This window comes from Pinus tabuliformis, chromosome 1_1, assembly GCF_031772625.1.
Source record: "Pinus tabuliformis cultivar Carrire ecotype Pingquan chromosome 1_1, CPIR1, whole genome shotgun sequence".
NCBI lineage: Eukaryota > Viridiplantae > Streptophyta > Pinopsida > Pinales > Pinaceae > Pinus > Pinus tabuliformis.
The window spans coordinates 257092372-257109224 of NC_142297.1; the positions used below are offsets into that span (position 1 = coordinate 257092372).

Here is a 16853-nt window from a genome sequence, read left to right on the forward strand (position 1 = left end):
CTAGAAGGAAATTCATCCCTGTGCATTTTTCCAAGTGTACGACCTTCACAATCAATATGTTCATTTCTTAAAATAGGAAGTCCATCAACCATACCTTGTTTCTACAGCAATAATAAGTCATGAAGGTTGATGTGACCAAACATTTGATGCCAAATATTATATGTTGTCAAAGATTATCTGTTGCCATAGTCATTGAAGTTAAAGCTTGATGTGGCATGCTTGTAACATTTAACTTATACAGGCCTCCAACTTGTACTCTTTATGCAACCGTCTTCTGATGATCGAGAAAATCCTTTATAACACAGTAAGTTTTAAAAAATTCTACCTTTAAATTATAATCTGCAATCATCGAGATAGAGATCAAATTCTTTTTAATACCAAGTTCATACATGACATTCTCGATGCGCCTGATATTACCATTAGGAAATATCACATGAGTATCTCCATACCCTTTAATATGATATTCTCTTTCATCTCCAAGGTAGATGTTATCACTATTATTGGTCTCCTTAAAATTTCCATACCAGTGTTTATTACCTGTCATATGAGTGGATGCTCTAGAATCCACAAACCAAGTCTTAGCCTTAGCGGTCTCAATAGAAAGAGCAGCATCAGACACGAATAATTTAAGATCATGATTATGATCTTCACTAGAAAAATTTCTTGTATGCCTCTTCTATTTATGTTTGGTTTCATCAATCTTCTTTTTGTAACAATCTCTAGCAATATGACCAATTCTGCCACAATAAAAACATTTAATTCCTGAATCATTTTAGTAGATGGCATACCTTTAAATGGATTTTTCTGGGATGGACCACCTCTTTTATGTCCTCCTCCTAGTTTCCTCCACCAATGCCAGATCTGCATTCTGGGGCTTCAAATTCATACATCTCTCTTCTTCCTGCATCAAAATCCCTATCAACTCTTCAAAGGTGGGAGCTTTCTCCCTCACCGCAAGCCCTGTAATGAACATTTGATAATCCTTTGTCACACCAATTAATTTAAGTCCGATGAGATCTATGTTGGACACTTTCTCCCCTATGTAGCCCAACTTGTTTATTTGTTCTTTAATATGTGAGATGAATTCACCAACAGATTCATTCTCCTACATTCTAATGGAGAGAATCTTACTCTTCAGAAACAATAGATGATTTCTATTTTTTGTTTCATACAAATCCTTGAGTGTCACCCAAATGTCATTAGCGGTTTTGCATTATCGGATATGAGGGATTATGTTGTCTTTTATCAACATCTTCAACAACACATTCACTTTATTTCCCCTCTTTTCCCAAAATTTGAATTGATGCGGTTGTGGCACCACTGACTGCAATCGGCTTTGCTTCATCTCTATTTGCAATTGTCCACGCACTTGAACCCTCAACCAATGTTTACAACTTGAACTTTCAGTTGGCATAATTTGACCCATCGAGTTTATTTCTCTCATTAAGGTATGTCTCTGCAGTGTAATTATTCATTGTGACAGAACCACGACTCCAATAACATATCCATTGGTCCAATCTACAGATCCAGTAATCCAACAAATGATCTACAGATCCAACGCTAGATCCTCCACCAAACAATCTACATATCTAACTCCAGATCCTTCAACAATTGATCTATGGATCGAACTTCAGATCCTCCAATAGTCGATCTATGGATCGAACTTCAGATCCTCCAACAATTGATCTGTGGATCAAACCTAGATCCTCCAACAGTCGATCTGCAGATCGAACTTGATATCCTCCAATAGCTCCAAATTTAGGTGCTATAGATCCAACTCCAGACATATAGCCTTAAAAAAACGTTGGACAAGACCACCAACATAGGTACAGTTGGTCTTGGGCCACCAACGCTGATCTAAACCCTTTCACTGTGTACCACCATCTATGTTCAGCATGGCTTCTCCTTTTTTGGGGTCTTGTTGATGAGGCTTACTCAAAATCTCAATGCACTGTCACAAAAAAAGTTGTACCAACCACTAAGGCTCTCAACCACTAAGGCTTACACACTCTCCAATCTCAGCCATAAGGGCTCTCAACCACTAAGGCTCACCACAAAACTAACTCGGCCACAAAGTTATCAATCTAGCCACCAAATGTTAAAAAATGGAAAGACAAACTAGAATGGAACTTACTAGCAGCTCACAGGTGAGCAAGCTACACCTAGAGACTGCTCAAGCAGTACTTCTCTATATACCATTAATCATCAAATCAGAAATATATAAATTTACATTCAAGTTAGGGAGATAAAAACTATCTCCTGAAAAATAGGAACTAAGTCTAAACTAAGACACACACAACAGTGAAACAAACTTTCTCCATTAATTTCAACTCTTTTCATATATACATGTACAACTCTTAGCCTACAACTAATTCATTCATTAATTATATCTTCAAGATGGACAAATAATCTATAATTAGTTTGCAACGAGGATGAGAAAAAGGAAACCCAGACCCAAATCCCAAAAAGGGACATCCCAAAAAGAGACATTGAGATATTTATATGATTTGACTCCAAGGCATAAATGATTTATGAGTAAATTGTTGGTATAAAGCTTCTTATTTTTCGAGTGATGAGTTCTTTTTTGTTTTGTGATCACAATGTGATAAGTTACAACTTGAACCCATTACATAAACATTTCCATGGATAACAAATTAGAAAGAATTTATGAAACAATTGATTCCCTCTTTTGTATAGGGTGTTCTAGGGAGCATTTGCAAAAACTGTTACAGGGCAACCTCTCCTCTAGTATCATTGATATTGTTAATTTCAGCCTCAATGTTTGACTTTTCTGAATAATTTTATTTGAACCTTTTGCGGCAACATTCAAGAGTCATTCAATATTCAATAATTTTCTTCTGCTGGTCGTTCTTCATATTCTTATTGTCTTGATATTTGATCAACATTTTACGCAGCCCACCTCAACCTATTCAACTAACTTTAAAATGGTACTGTGATAAAACCTATTCAACTAACTTTAAAATGGTACTGTGATAACTTTAAAATGGTAATTTGATAACCGACATACAACTTTTCTTTGTAAACATGGACACATTTTGGTGTCTGATTATGAATTGCGTTCAAGAGTCAAGTAGCTAGATGCCTGGAGCAGATTAGCAATAAATGAATTTTCTGAATACTATCCTTTTTTAATCTCTCTTTTGCTACCAATAAATAAATTTTCTGAATACTGTCCTCTTTTAATCTCTTTTTTGTTTTGGACATACTATGCTGGTATTGCAGATATATCAATTGTTGATATTCTGAATGCTCTTGGATTATATGGAATTAATCCCAAGCTTAGTTATTCGGTGTCAATTAATGACGAGCTTAGAAACAAAATAACTCTGCGGCTTACATTTAAAAACCAATTCTTGTTTATTAAGCCTTGCAATTCTTGTTTTTAAGTCAATGGGTTGAAGACCCTGACAGTAAGCACACAACATTAACATTATTGTATGTATGGGATACCACGCTTACAATACTCTCAACTTAATAAAATACTCGCAACAGAATATGCATAACCAACTAACTGAACATGCTTTGTCTCTTCATATATCCGAACATATGCCTTTTAAAACAAAGGCGAAAATGATAATTTTGCTGTGTTTGCAGAGAAAGATGTTAGAAATCATCAAATGGAATCCTTCCATGAAGAGAGAGGACGTGTTTCTGAGTTGATCCAGGTGAATTGTTCATGCTGCTTACCAAGTCGATTTCCAGAGAAACTATAGGTTGATAAGATATTTTCTATTTCCTTCATCTTATCGAGTGTGATCTTAACAGAAAGAGAACCAATATTTTCTTCTAAATTCTCCACTTTAGTGGTTCCAGGAATGGGTGAAATATCATTTCCCTGATGAAAAATCCAACCAAGTGAAAGTTGACCCGGAGAACATCCCTTCCTGGAAGCTATTTCAGCTATCTTTGCAAAAGTCACCTTATTCTTTTCAAGGTTCTGTACTGTAAGCCTTGGCATTGTCTGTACAAAACATCAATACTTTATAAAATTGTAAAAATCCTTCAACAAAACAATCAAATGCAGTAATTTATCAATGCATTACTAGTAACTCAATATAATATAGGATGGACAGCATGAGCCCTTCTAATTGTCGATGGGGACGCCTCCGAAAGTCCGATGTACTTTATTTTCCCTTCTTCAACTAATTTCTTCAACTCTCCAATCTGTCACAGATGGACAGAAAGCACCACATCAAACAGTTGTATTTAAAAGGACAGGAAAGTTATAGAGAGATCTTGCTTCTCTCATATGGATGTTTTATGGTGGAGGTTTCCGGCCATTGAGTGTGGTTCATCTCTGTCTGGAAGATAGGATGACTATTTCTGTGCTGAAGATGAAGATAATTCATACTTGATGGCCAGAAACTTTGACCATAAAAACTTCAATATGAGCAATTCCGAAATGCTAAAACAGAATTGCTTTTTTCACATAAGCCTCCATTCTAAGCCTCCATTCTAAAATCCGAAATCATTCCATAAGTAAACCTGAAATTCATTCTGAAATCCAGAATCATTCGAGAAGTAAACCAGAGATATTGCAACAGCACATACCGTAACTTCAATGGGGACTTTAGTGTCAATACGATGTTGATAATAAAGATCGATAAAATCCACTTCAAGTCTCTTCAAGCTTGCTTCACAAGCGGTACAAAATATGCGGGATCTCCTCGAATCTCAGGTTTTCCATCATGTGTTACCCCAAACTTTGTGGCTAATTGGATGTGATGACCCCGGGAAAATGTAATTATTTAAGTTTACTACGGTAAAAACTGAATTAGAATGACATTGAAAGACTTATTTTTCTTTTAAGAGTATTCTGTTAATTTTACTTGTGCACTAAAATGTTTTAAAAGAAATACTCGTAAAAGTATTGGAGCTCCCAAAAGGGAACTGGAAAAAGAAAGTTAGTTAGAAAAACTGGAAATAACCACCTTCCCTAACTGGAAGGGTCTCCAGGGAAAGGGGAGGTTGGTTGACAGAACTCTGGGCTGTAGAGATAAGCAGAGAGAGCAAAAGGGAAGAAAAACCCTGAATGGACTAAGTCTGGTAAGGACCAGATAGTCGAGCACAAAGTGCTGTCTTGCTGAGGATAGTGATCCGGTAAGAAGAAGCTTGGGGGGAGACTCTGGTCCCGGAGGACAAGTCTCACGGTTGGGTGGATAACAAGCTTTACACAGAGATCTGCAGGAGACTTACTAAGGAGTTACGGTACCGGCAGTGACCAGGTAAGTAACTGAACCCTAATGCATCTGTAGTTATCTGTGTAACATTTATAAAACAGAGCATTTGTAGTTATCTGTGTAACAATTATAAAACAATGCATATGTAGTTATCTGTGTAATATTTAAAAAGCAGTGCATCTGTAGTTATCAGTGTAATATGTATTAAGCAGACATTCTGGGAATTAGCAAACATTAATACTGCTACATAAATAGGCTTGCAGCGACTATGACTCAGAACCAATGAACTAGGTATCGTATGAATGGAACAGAAACCCGGCAGTAGGGATAATACCTTAACTCATAACACATACAGAAAATAGAAAAACATGGTTAAACCCCGACTGAGAACCAGAGGGTGGAAGACCATGCCTTGTGGGTAGTTGTCTTAAGATATAGGGGTTGTCCTTACCCAGAGAAGTTAACAACATTAGAACAGTGGAGAGGAATGATAATAAAAACCCTTATCACGTTCCTCATAAACCTCAAATGGAACCTGCCCAGGTATTGCATAGAATGCAGAATTTAAAAGAAGACAAGAAGAAGATTAGTGAACACATAACCCTCGAACCGGGTTGAATCCACGGTAGGTGTGGGTTCTGGAGATTAATTCGCACCAGGCGATATCATGAACCTCGGTTCGCATTTTTGGAAAACAAACAAAACTCAAGCAAAAGAATCAAAGCTTACGAGTTATCTTTAGATAAATAATTAAGAAAACTGAATAGTCAAGGACCGATACCCAGGGGACGGACTTCTGTAACAACAACAATTGATAAACAAAAGAACCCTCTTTTAAAGAAATAGTGAGACATGCAGCAAGCGCCGTAATGGGCATTTAAATAATGAACAGTGAAACATATATACATATCGAACGATTTACAGAAAAGATATATATATATAGAAAGCCACAGAGCATTGTCCAAACATTGTCAAATTAAGGACAAATAATAGTTCGAATTCGTGGCTTAACATTCAGAACCAAATGGTTTCTTATATACAGAGAACCCAAAATCGAATCGACCATACATCTATAGTAATAAGATGCAGGCGCAATATTCCAGGGTACCTTATAAAGAACTGCTAGAAAATGAATTCAAATATAAACAAACCCTTACCTAACGCCGTAAACAATAAGCACATTTTCAGAACGAGGACTACAAAATCTGGGTAGTGCTCGAACTTCATTATTCATGGAAAAACTTTGATAAAAATGCATGCTTGTAATTGACAGTAGAATATGAACAAGGGTTTGTATTAATTAAACGACCGCCAGTCTATGTTGGTCCAGACCAATACCAAATGAGCCGGATTCCCAACAAATGTCTATAGAAAAGTCATGAATACAGTTCAATCGAAACAAAATAATACATAGTTGCTTCAATAAACCACAGGCGGAACTATAGCCTCATAAACTGGAGGCTTCCAACCCAAAACCGCTGGAAGCGAAGGGGTTAACCCAGTACTCATAAAACAGATCCAAGACGTATGGGACCGTAGCATATTAAACCGTCCGTCACCATCTGCGTCCAACCGTGGAAGAGTAAGGTTGGGGGTTTCATTTAGGCGCAGAGGGTAACCCTCAGGCGACGAATGGTGGGACAGAAGAGCTTCAAACAGAAATTCTTCACATGGAATATATAGAAGAGCCGAAGAGATGCACCTGGGGTAACCTCGGCGAACTAACACCTAGAGGAAGTCCACCCTGTCGTAAAACCCCGGAAGCAGACGTCTGCAACCAGCCATACAATAGAGGAAATCAATAGTTCTGACTTCTTAAAAGATAAACCAATGAAAACAACGTAACGTTAAGCCAACTGTAATACTTACCAGAAGCTAGCTCGAGGATTTATAACCCTGAAGCAGAAGCTCATCGGTGAGGATGCATGATGACAGATATGGCGGATATGCCTCGGCGCGGAGTTGTGGAGTAGTCTCACCTACTGTGGCGGAATGGAGCTGAGAGCCGAGGAAATGCCGAATAATGCCAGCAAAACCTCGAAGATTCAGGAAAGGCAGAAATATATAGCTAATTTCCAGAAGTGGAGACGTGGGGGTATCTCCACCCTCCGATTTTACCCAGAGCCTCCACACCGTTGATTAAGGCGGTAACACCAAAAAATGAAAAGCGGGAAAATTTCCAACCTGGAGCCATGCCCCATTCACGTGAATAGGCCGGCGGAATTTAGTGCCATGGCCAAGTATCCAACGTAGGTGGCTCCAGCAAGTGAGAGACAGAGCTGCCTCGATACGCTCAAGTCACCGCAACAGAGTTATGCATGGTGTATTATTCATGGGTAGAGGGGCGCCACATAAGGTTAAACGATATAACTTATAAACATGACCAGCACCAAGATAAATTAATCCAAGAGTTATAATGTTAATGAAGTTGTAGCCACCATAATTTTTTTTTTTTTTCTATATACTTTAATATGTGGGTGAGGTATGTGACAAATTGGTATCAGAGCCCAGGATGCCCATACTGTGGCCTCTGGGATGTGATTAACGTGTTAAAATTGAGAAGGTCATCATAGTATTGATATTTCTTTCTTTTCTTTGGGTAACAAAATTTTGCCGGAAACTCACAGTGTTAAATGTTTCCTGATTTTAGACTAGACCAGACCAGGCTAGACAAAGGAGAAGAAAGAGAGCATCAAAAGGTACTAAATAATAACAGTTAGCATGCAGAGAGCTAGCAGTGCACCGCACAGGCCCGTAGCAGATCAGGGGCCTGCAACAAATCCTGGAGACAACCCAGAGTTGTGGGTGCAGTTGGGTGAGGAGACACGTAGCACGAATCTGGCCATATTAGAAACAGTTCAGGAGCTGAAAAATGAAATGGCTCGTTTGCGGGAGGATAATGCACAATTGATAATGGAGCAAGAAAGGATTTTAAAAAGTTTGTCTGACAAACAGAACCCGCCACTAGCCAACCCCAGTGCAGAACAACAGAGAATGACGGAGGAGCAACGTTACCAAGCAGAACCTGAAATTGCAGAAGAAGGAGAGGATCAATCTGATAATGCATCAGAACAGCAGACCTCAAAGCGTCAAAGGGTGGAATTACAGGGAGAATTCCGGAAAATTAAACCCCCACACTACGATGGGGAACAAGAGGAAGCGACTGAAGCATGGCTAATTAATATGAATAAATATTTCTAGCTATATGAGTATGACCATAACTTGAAGGCACGATTGGCTATTTTTCAGTTGCAGGGGAAAGAAACACTGTGGTGGGAGGAAGTTAAAATCGTTAAAGGGGTAAGCGAACGAACCATAACGTGGGAAAAATTCCAGAAATATTTTAAAGAGAGATACTTGACAGAACGCTTTTATGATGAAAAGGCAAAGGAATTCCACGATCTGCGATTGGGACAGCAGACTATGGATGAGTTTATCAATCGTTTCACATCCTTGCTCCGTTATGTACCCTACCTTAAAGAAGAAAAAGCCAAGGTGCAAAGGTTTGTTAGCAGTTTACCCATGTATATGAGAGAAAGGATTGAATTTGACAATCCTAGAACCATGGATGAAGCTATTCGCAAGGCCAGAATCTGCTATCAGCAGAGCAAACAGAAAGGGGACAGTTCCAACAGAAAATGGAGTGAGAAAAAGAATAGTAAAGTTGCTGGAAACAGTAGAGGAGGCCGGGGCGGTGGAGTTAAAGGAAGCAGTAAAGGGCAGAACAGTAGAACAGCACCAAGAGGTTCATTCAGACCCAAGACCATCAGTGAAACCAGAATGGGCGAACAATCTGCCAAGTTCGACAGCGAGGGAATAACCAGACCCCCAGTGCAGTGCTGGGGTTGTGGCGGACCGCACTACGTCAAGAACTGTTCGCAACGGAAGGGAACTAATCAGATATCCCATATTCATGAGGCATCAATCGTTGGCGACGTGGGACGAAGTGTGCCAAGAATTAACGCAGCCTTGGACGATCGCCAGGCAGAATACCAGCCCACCATGGTAGAATTTGAAGGTAAAATTTTAGACTTTTCTATCACTGTTCTAATTGATCCAGGAGCTAATTTAAGTTATATTAGTCCAAAGATAGTTGAACAGTGTAAATTACAACCTGAAAAATTCAGGAACCCTTGGCTGATACAGCTAACTACAGGGGCTAAAAAACGAGTAATGGCGAAAATCAGAAACTGCTCTATAATAATAGCAGGACAACCAGTGGTAGCAGATCTGAACATGCTTCCACTTGGATCCTATGACGTCCTAATCGGGATGGATTGGATAGAAAAGCATTGGGCTTTAGTGAACTACAAAACGAAGATCATTCGATACAAGGATGATTCTGGAATGGAACAGGAAATGCAGGGAATTAAACGACCAGTGCAGGTCCGACCAATCACTGCATCCCAGCTAGCGAAATGCATCCGGAAAAGATGCCAGGTGTATGCCATTCAGGTGGGTTATGCAGAAACCAAGAATAAAATGACCATGTTGGACCACCTTCCGGTAATAAAAGAATTCGCGGATGTCTTTCCGGAGGAAATCCCTAGATTACCTCCAAAAAGGGATATTGACTTCACCATTGAGTTAATACTAGGAGCTGCCCTAGTTTCGCGGACACCTTATAGAATGAGTGTACCTGAGTTGACTGAGTTGAAAATGCAATTACAAGAGTTGCTGGATAAAAATTATATCCGTCCCAGTGTATCTCCATGGGGAGCTCCGGTGCTATTCGCCAGGAAGAAAGACGGAACCGTTCGAATGTGTATCGATTACCGACAGCTGAACAAGCTCACAATTAAAAATAAATACCCCTTACCTCAGATCGATGAGCTTTTTGATCAAGTCAAGGGGGTGGCAATGTTTTCTAAAATTGATCTGCGATCTGGTTACCATCAAATCAGAATTAAAGAAGAGGATATTGTTAAAACAACCTTCAGAACCCGGTATGGACACTACAAGTTTGTAGTGCTACCTTTCGGATTGACTAATGCACCCGCCACTTTCATGTGCTTAATGAACAGCGTGTTCCATCAATTTTTAGACAAATTTGTACTAATATTCATTGATGATATTCTGATTTATTCTCGTTCCAAGGAGGAGCACGAGGAACACCTCCGGTTGGTGCTGCAAACTCTTCGAGAGCATCAGTTGTATGCTAAACTCAGCAAATGTGATTTCTATAAAGAGGAGATTCAGTATTTAGGCCATGTGATCACAAAGGAAGGGATTGCAGTGGATCCTGAGAAAATAAAAACCATAATGGATTGGCCCGTGCCTAAAGATGTGGCGGATATCAGGTCTTTCATGGGATTGGCTGGGTATTATAGAAGATTTGTGGAAGGCTTTTCAAGGGTGGCATATCCTATCACGTCTTTGCAAAAGAAAGGGAGGACATTCAAATGGAATTCGGAATGTCAACAAAGTTTTGAACGACTTAAGCATTTGCTCACTTCTGCTCCCGTCTTAAGTATAGCTGATCCTGATAAGGATTATGTGGTATGTACCGATGCTAGTCGAGAAGGCGTCGGAGGTGTGTTAATGCAAGAAGGGAAAGTGATCGCCTATGAGTCGAGAAAGTTTAAGGAACATGAGCAGAAGTATTCTGCCTACGACTTGGAGTTGGCAGTCGTCATACATGCACTTAAAATGTGGCGGCACTATCTTCTGGGAAGGAAATTTCTGTTGTTAACAGACCATCATAGCTTGACAAACTACTTTAGTCAGCCCACCCTGAATGCAAGGCAAGCCCGTTGGGCAGATTTCTTAAGTGGATTCGATTTCGACATTAAACATCTGAAAGGAAAGGAAAACCGCGTAGCGGATGCCCTGAGTCGAAAGGTACAATGTTTATATGAAGTTACGCTCAGTAAATGGGAAAATTCCTTGCAGGAAATGATAAAAACAACAGCAAACCAGGATGCCGAATATCAGCAAATGAAGCAGCAAATGCCACTTTCCAGCAAGGAAAGTCAGCAGGAGTATAAAGTAAGCGGGGATGGAATGCTGCTTTATAAAAAAATATTGTTTGTACCAAATGACAATAGCCTTAAAAATCTAATTTTGAATGAATTTCATACCAGTCACTACGCAGGTCATCCCGGATACCAGAAAATGCTTACTGCACTTCGAAAGGAATACTACTGGCCGGGAATGAAAAAGCATGTGGCTGAATATTTAGCGCAATGTTTGGAGTGTCAGCAGATCAAGGCAGAGCACCAGCATCCGGCTGGGTTATTGCAACCCCTGCCAATTCCAGAATGGAAATGGGAAATTATATCTATGGATTTCATAACTGGGCTGCCTAGAACAAAGAGGAACAATGTTTCTATTATGGTGGTAGTGGATAAGTTGAGTAAAGCAGCACACTTTATACCAGTGCAATCTACGTACAGGGCAATGCAGATTGCACACATTTTTATGCAGAACGTGTTCAAATTACATGGGCTTCCAAAGACTATAATATCAGACCGGGATGTAAAGTTTACATCCGCCTTTTGGAAAGTGCCATTTGCAGAACTGGGTACACAGCTGAATTTTAGTACGGCTTACCATCCCCAGACTGATGGACAAACGGAGCGAGTAAATCAGATGGTGGAGGACATGTTGAGAGCATGTGTAATGCAAAAAACGACACAGCGGGAAGACTATTTACACTTGGTGGAATTTGCTTACAACAATGGATATCACACATCAATCCAAATGTCTCCATCTGAAGTCTTGTACAGACGAAAATGTCGGACACCCTCAAATTGGAGTGGCCCGGAGGACAAATTAAGGTTGGGACCAAAAATGCTCAAGGAGATGAAGGACATGGTAAAAAAGGTGCGAGCTAACCTGAAGGCCACTCAAGATCGGAAAAAGAATTTTGCGGATCGGAAAAGAAGGTTCAAGGAGTATGAGGTTGGCGACCACGTTTACATAAGAATACAAGCCAGGAAAAGTACCCTGCAGTGGAGCAGTTGCGCTAAACTTGCGCCTCGTTATTTTGACCTTTTCAGGTCTTGGCAAGAGTTGGGCTAGTAGCCTACCAGCTAGCTCTACCAAGCCACATTAGAATTCATAATGTCTTTCATGTATCCATGCTTAAAAAGTATATTTATGACCCTAAGCATGTGATCAAGTGGCAAGATATACGGGTAAGAGTTGCTTTCAATTGAACTAATTAGGAATGTATCTGGAGACAAATGACTGATATTGTTAATGGTTGCAGGTCGAACTGGAAGGAGATGTCCTGGTCGAGCGGCTGAGCATTCTCGACCGGAGAGAAGTACAGCTGCGGAAGCGGGTTATTACCCAAATTAAAGTGCAATGGCAGCACTATGGGCCTGATGAGGCCACTTGGGAAGATGAAGAGCTTTTTAGGAAAGCTTATCCGGAGCTGTTTGGGGACACTAGACATCGGGACGATGTCCAATCTCAGGAGGGGGAGATGTGATGACCCAGGGAAAATGTAATTATTTAAGTTTACTACTGTAAAAACTAAATTAGAATGACATTGAAAGACTTATTTTTCTTTTAAGAGTATTCTGTTAATTTTACATGTGCACTAAAATGTTTTAAAAGAAATACTCATAAAAGTATTGGAGCTCCCAAAAGGGAACTGGAAAAAGAAAGTTAGTTAGCAAAACTGGAAATAACCACCTTCCCTAACTGGAAGGGTCTCCAGGGAAAAGGGGAGGTTGGTTGACAGAACTCTGGGCTGTAGAGACAGGCAGAGAGAGCAAAATGGAAGAAAAACCCTGAAAGGACTAAGTCTGGTAAGGACCAGATAGTCGAGCACAAAGTGTTGTCTTGCTGAGGATAGTGATCCGGTAAGAAGAAGCTTGGGGGGAGACTCTGGTCCCGGAGGACAAATCTCACGGTTGGGTGGATAACAAGCTTTACACAGAGATCTGCAGGAGACTTACTAAGGAGTTACGGTACCGGCAGTGACCAGGTAAGTAACTAAACCCTAATGCATCTGTAGTTATCTGTGTAACATTTATAAAACAGAGCATTTGTAGTTATCTGTGTAACAATTATAAAACAGTGCATCTATAGTTATCTGTGTAATATTTAAAAAGCAGTGCATCTATAGTTATCTGTGTAATATTTAAAAAGCAGTGCATCTGTAGTTATCGGTGTAATATGTATTAAGCAAAGATTCTGGGAATTAGCAAACATTAATACTGCTTCATAAATAGGCTTGCAGCGACTATGACTCAGAACCAATGAACTGGGTATCGTATGAATGGAACAGAAACCCGACAGTAGGGATAATACCTTAACTCATAACGCATACAGAAAATAGAAAAACATGGTTAAACCCCGACTGAGAACCAGAGGGTGGAAGACCATGCCTTGTGGGTAGTTGTCTTAAGATATAGGGGTCGTCCTTACCCAGAGAAGTTAACAACATTAGATTAGTGGAGAGGAATGATGATAAAAACCCTTATCATGTTCCTCATAAACCTCAAATGGAACCTGCCCAGGTATTGCATAGAATGCAGAATTTAAAAGAAGACAAGAAGAAGATTAGTGAACACATAACCCTTGAACCAGGTTGAATCCGCGGTAGGTGTGGGTTCTGGAGATTACTTCACGCCAGGCGATATCCTGAACCTCGGTTCGCATTTTTGGAAAACAAACAAAACTCAAGCAAAAGACTCAAAGCTTACGAGTTATCTTTAGATAAATAATTAAGAAAACTGAACACAAGGACCGGTACCCAGGGGACGGACTTCTGTAACAACAACAATTGATAAACAAAAGAACCCTCTTTTAAAGAAATAGTGAGACATGCAGCAAGCGTCGTAATGGGCATTTAAATAATGAACAGTGAAACATATATACATATCGAACGATTTACAGAATATATATATAGTAAGCCACAGAGCATTGTCCAAACATTGTCAAATTAAGGACAAATAATAGTTCGAATTCGTGGCTTAACATTCAGAACCAATTGGTTTCTTATATACAGAGAACCCAAAATCGAATGGACCATACATCTATAGTAATAAGATGCAGGCGCGATATTCCAGGGTACCTTATAAAGACCTGCTAGAAAATGAATTAAAATATAAACAAACCCTTACCTAACGCTGTAAAGAATAAGCACATTTTTAGAACGAGAACTACAAAATCTGGGTAGTGCTCGAACTTCATTATTCATGGAAAAACTTTGATAAAAATGCATGCTTGTAATTGACAGTGGAATATGAACAAGGGTTTGTATTAATTAAACGACCACTAGTCTATGTTGGTCCAGACCAATACCAAATGAGTCAGATTCCCAACAAATGTCTTTAGAAAAGTCATGACTACAGTTCAATGGAAACAAAATAATACATAGTTGCTTCAATAAACCACAGGCGGAACTATAGCCTCATAAACTGGAGGCTTCCAACCCAAAACCGCTGGAAGCGAAGGGGTTAACCTAGTACTCATAAAACAAATCCAAGACGTATGGGACCAGAGCATATTAAACCGTCTGTCGCCATCTGCGTCCAACCGTGAAAGAGTAAGGTTGGGGGTTTCATTTAGGCGCAGAGGGTAACCCTCAGGCGACGAATGGTGGGACAAAAGAGCTTCAAACAGAAATTATTCACATGGAATATATAGAAGAGCCGAAGAAATGCACCTGGGGTAACCTCGGCGAACTAACACCTGGAGGAAGTCCACCCTGTCGTAAAACCCTGGAAGCGGACGTCTGCAACCAGCCATACAATAGAGGAAATCAATAGTTCTGACTTCTTAAAAGATAAACCAATGAAGACAATGTAACATTAAGCCAACTGTAATACTTACCAGAATCCAGCTCGAGGATTTATAGCCCTGAAGCAGAAGCTCAGCGGTGAGGATGCATGATGACAGAGATGGCGGATATGCCTCGGCGTGGAGTTGTGGAGCAGTCTCACCTACTGTGGCGGAATGGAGCTGAGAGCCGAGGAAACACCGAATAATGCCATCAAAACCGCGAAGATTCAGGAAAGGCATAAATATATAGCTAATTTCCAGAAGTGGAGACGTGGGGGTATCTCCACCCTTCGATTTTACCCAGAGCCTCCACACCGTTGATTAAGGCGGTAACACCAAAAAACGAAAAGCGGGAAAATTTCCAACCTGGCGCCATGCCCCATTCATGTGAACAGGCCGGTGGAATTTAGTGCCATGGCCAAGTGTCCAACGTAGGTGGCGCCAACAAGTGAGAGACAGAGCTGCCTCGATATGCTCAAGTCACCGTAACAGAGTTATGCATGGTGTATTATTCATGGGTAGAGGGGTGCCACATAAGGTTAAACGATATAACTTATAAACATGACTAGCACCAAGAAAAATTAATCCAAGAGTTATAATGTTAATGAAGTTGTAGCCACCATAAAAAAAAAAAAAAAAATCTATATACTTTAATATGTGGGTGAGGTATGTGACATTGGACTTTCTCCCTAATTCCTTTAATGGCCTGCAAACAACATACCGTAGGTAAAAATTCTATCAAATTGGGTAAGCTCTAGATAATTTCAATTACAAGGAAAGAGAAAACCCCATACAACAATCCTACCTTTCCAACAAGGATCTCGTTGGTGAAAGGGCCATAAATATCCGAAGTATCAAGAAAAGTGACACCTCTGGAGACGACATGGCAGATGAGAGATATCATTTCTTGGTCGGGCTTTGGAGGGCCATAGAAGGCCGACATGCCCATGCAACCTAACCCCAGTGCTGATACTTCTAATCCTTGTGACCCCAAACGTAATCTGCCCACTGATGGTAATCCCTCCATTGCTCTGCTCTGCTCTGCTCTCTGCGCGGCACTCAAACAATCAATCCGGTAATATAGAATGGTTCCTTCTCCTTCGCCCTCAGCGAGTTCACCCACACATATATATATATATATATATATATATATATATATATATATATATGGAGATATTAAAAAAAATAGTAATCTGGTTTTTTAATGTTTTTTTTAGTGAGTGACCGCCACAGCAGGTTTAGGGTACAATATTTCGGGACATTGCAAGTTATAAATATAAATAAGCTGATTGTAGTTAGGATAATTTCTTCGGAGGTCGAAATTTATTTCAATATATAAAACCACATATTATCACATAGATTTTATATTTACTATTTTTTTTATGCCGTTTTTCTGGATAAATTGATCTTGATGATGAATCTACTTCTAAATTTAAAAGATTTATCAATGATATAGACACTGTCGGTCATTTTTAGATTGGACTTTATAACAACACCGAGCACCAAAAAATCTTCACACATATTATCACATATTTATTTTAATATATAAAATAAATTTTTATCATTTATGTAACTTTTATTTATATGAAATAAACATAGGTTTATCTTATTCTATATTTTTTAATATTAAAAAATAAAATTGATTAAAAAAAGATTACTTGGAATTCGGTAAGAGTTTTTCCTTATCACGGATTTTATTTGAAAATTATCTACCATATTGCCTCAGAAGTTCTTCAAAATGTTAAAACCATATATACCATTAAAAAAAAACCAATTTTAAATAACAAAAAAAAACTAATTTTAAATTAAAAAAAAAAAATTATCTACTAATTAATTTACTTAAAAATTATAAAAACAAAATTAAAATGTCATTTAATTGTCAGTTAACTCTTACAAAATAATAACAGATAC

The 16853-nt window shown here is 39.2% G+C and overlaps 1 pseudogene; it reads right to left on the bottom strand.

Moving 5' to 3' along the window:
- Window positions 1-3393: 3393 nt before the first annotated feature.
- On the bottom strand, window positions 3394-16041 carry LOC149212505 (putative aldo-keto reductase 2; annotated as a pseudogene).
- Between the last annotated feature and the right edge of the window lie 812 nt (window positions 16042-16853).